We start from the raw sequence: 3,374 nt of genomic DNA, 5'->3' as shown, positions 1-3,374 counted from the left end.
GGGGGGGGGGGGGGAGCAGTGGGATGGGAAGGTGCAGAATGGGGAAACAGGAATTTTGGGTGGATTTTTCTTTGTAAACTTCAGGTCATTTTCCTGTAATTTATTAAGCGAGGTGGAACTGCAGCCAAAGGAAGGGAAACATCTCTCTAAATGCAAAAGTATCTTAAATACAGTCGTCGTAACCCGCACTTTCCTATAGCTGATTAAATCCTCGGCAGCCGAGTACTGCTATTTCTTTGGAATATTTCCCTAATGGATGTGGCATCCTTTTAACATCCTGCTTTGTATAAAGTTTGACGACAAGCCGAGAATATTTAGCGAGCAATTCTTTTCATTTCTCCTAAATTGCATTATCATTAAACAAGTCATTGCCCCCATCGTGTTTTTATACCATAGACTGAATGTGAATCTCCATGATTAACTGTACGTCTCGCCGTTGGTTCAGCCACTGCACATTTTTGGGCTTCCAGCTTAAAATGTCTTTAAATATAGCGGGAGGTGCCAGGGCCTTTTGGTTTGGTATTTTTTGATTTTATCTGTTTTTTTGTCAGGTCTTTCTGCTCAGACACATAAAATCAAAATCACATTAATTAAGGTTAAACTTTTTAAAAGAGATTTGAAACTTATTTTCTCTATGTGCCTTCTTCATAGAATAGTTTGGGTTGAAAAGGACCTTAAGATCATCTAGTTCCACCCCCCTGGCATCCCCCCCGCACTAACCCATGTCACCCAAGACTCCATCCAGCCTGGCCTTGAACGCTGCCAGGGATGGAGCAGACACCTACAAAGCTGGACAGACCATGGACTAGCAACTGGGCTGGGTGAAAGGCGTTTCCTTTCATTTTTAAATGCTTACGTAGGGAAGAACTTTATTCAAAATAGAATTTTTTTTGTGAGTCCATCCACTATTCCTATTAGTTTTAATAGTTATGCAAACACATCAAGGGAAGAATATACCCTTAAGTGCTTATGTTTGGATCTACAGAAAATTCCTATGAGCATCATGCCCTACCACTTCCAAAAGGAATTTTATATCACAGCAAGGATGCAATAGCACACTGCAATACCACACCAGGGAAATGAACTACAAAACACCAAAAACCAGAACAGTTCTAGAATTTTATGACATTTTAAGGACTACAGATTCCTGTGCAAAGTTTTTACAGTGGAAAAGTCTGTTCTGATCATTGCTATCTATGTCCTTGTACCTTTCACAGTCAGTTACTGATTATGAAGTTAGCTGCAGTTCAAGACAAGAAAATACATACAGTAACTCTCAACACACCCATAAGCAACTTTACTTACAGGAGCAGTTGCTCGCACCTTAACTGCTTTCAAGGTAAGACTTTATTGTGAACATAAAATTAAATCATGATAGTGTGATGTGTGTTAGCAAAATAAATACTTGTAAAACATGTGAAAAATGATGGCAAGTTCTAGCATTAAAATATCCCACTAAAGGCCAGGAAAAAAACCAAAATCATCCTTTAATCTTACTGGTATATTGCGGGAATCCTGAATTTCCACACTGCAATGATTCCCCCTATAAATCTTACTCATTCAAACTGAATTTACACACACACCATTTGTCTGTATCTTAAATATAGAGAAAAAAAAACCCCCAAGATTTATTTTTTCCAGCTACAGCTGGAGACAAACATTCATTTGTGGGCAATTTCAGGTGTTCCCAAACATGTCTCCAGACTTTCCATTGTCAGAGAGAAGTATCTTCAAGTTACTTAAGGACACATTCTGCAGACACACATCTGATTAGCTTCATTCATTTAAATAAGCCCACTGAAGTGCAGAGGATTTATTCAGGTGAGTGACTGCAGAATCAGGCCCTTATGTAGGGAGATAAATAGATATTTAGACATTAAAAACCCCAACAAACTACTGATTTTTCTCTTAATGAGAGCAGGTTTCTTAGGTTTTTGTGACCTGCTACCTAAGCACATGTCTAAAATATGTATTCTTCTCATGAAAATCCTTACGAAAAGCAGTTCCTTGAAAAGCTTAATAGCTACATTTTAAAGTTTCACCTTCTCAACTGTGCTACATTAAAAAATATACACAATTTCATGGACTACTGACTTGCCAGATATTCTTTTGCAAACCCGATCCGTTTTGTTAATTAGAATAGCAAAAAGGATCTTAAACTAGCAATCATGTTTTGCTCCCAATTCAGAAAGCAAATTTTGGGCTAGAATCATACATAATGGATGTGCTCTAACTTCCTTCCCCAAGCTCCAGCACTTCTGTGAACAGGGGGTTATCTTAAATTGTACCCCCCGTCACTTTGATTTAGTGTCATAATACACCAGCCACAATGAATGTCAAGACACTCAATGCGCACAAGTGAGTACGTCGATGTATGGAGGACACTTCAACACAAGAGCTTCTTTTCCAGTCCTCTCTTCAAAGGAGAGGGTGCAGTTTAAGATAGAGATAAAATATGCAAAATATGTTCTGCCACAGCTCTCTCAGCCAGTCACCATTTTCCACAGGAGATGAGCAAGTGAAAAATCCGTGTATTTCTACAGATGTAAAACCTTTGCAAGTCCATAAAAGTGTCAGGAGAATTTGCTTAAAACAGCTTATAAAAATGGGAGAGAGAATGAGCCCCAGCCTATTATTCAATAACCATGTTTGTGAGGCATCTGCATAATCTAACCATGCATAAATTAGTATGTGTATTACAACAGTTATTTGCATAATAATAGCAAGTTAATAGATGCTTAAAGAGCACAGACCAACACCACCTTTAAATCAGACATGCCTCCAGGCACTCTGATCTGTACAGACCAAAACTGCCTTCATAAAACATACGAAAACATAAAAACCACATTCAAATAATTCATTTTAGTCCCTGGACACTTCACTTTTTCCCCTCTCACAGGAAAGAATAATTTGAGGAATTATGGAATAGTTTGTTACTCTGAATTCTAACATCCATCTTGCAATAAGAATTTAATCATCAAACCGGTTTCTGGATTGGTTGTTTTGTTCAGAGCTTCATGTTTTTTCAAGCATAAAGACAAAGTAAAATACTACCATTGCCACTGATGGTGGAAGCAGTTTTACCATCAACTTCAATGCAATTGAGTTAGGTCAGAGGAAAGTTGGAAAATGACCATATCTAAATTAAATACTAATATTAGGTCCTTTTAAAATGCAGAACCCAGAGCTCCCTTAAGTATTCCATTCACCTTATATTTTTGATTCGAGCAGCTTTTAGACTATTGTACCATTATTCAAAATTAAACTATAAAAAAGGAGCAGATACACCTTCCTGCTCCAAAAGCACTGTTGTAGATACTGGATTATTTTTTCATCTCACACCAAAACATTCATTAACATCATCATAATTTTCA

The 3,374-nt window shown here is 37.5% G+C and overlaps 1 protein-coding gene across 1 annotated transcript in view; it reads right to left on the bottom strand.

The window, feature by feature from the left end:
• Positions 1-3,374, bottom strand: part of MAP2K5 (mitogen-activated protein kinase kinase 5) — a 122,334-nt gene that overhangs the window by 41,854 nt on the left and 77,106 nt on the right. The gene's annotated exons all lie outside the window — the stretch shown is intronic.

The sequence above is a fragment of the Nestor notabilis genome, unplaced genomic scaffold (assembly GCF_000696875.1).
Source record: "Nestor notabilis isolate BGI_N333 unplaced genomic scaffold, ASM69687v1 scaffold17837, whole genome shotgun sequence".
Taxonomy (NCBI): Eukaryota; Metazoa; Chordata; class Aves; order Psittaciformes; family Psittacidae; genus Nestor; species Nestor notabilis.
This window is presented reverse-complemented; position numbering and strand designations above follow the sequence as displayed.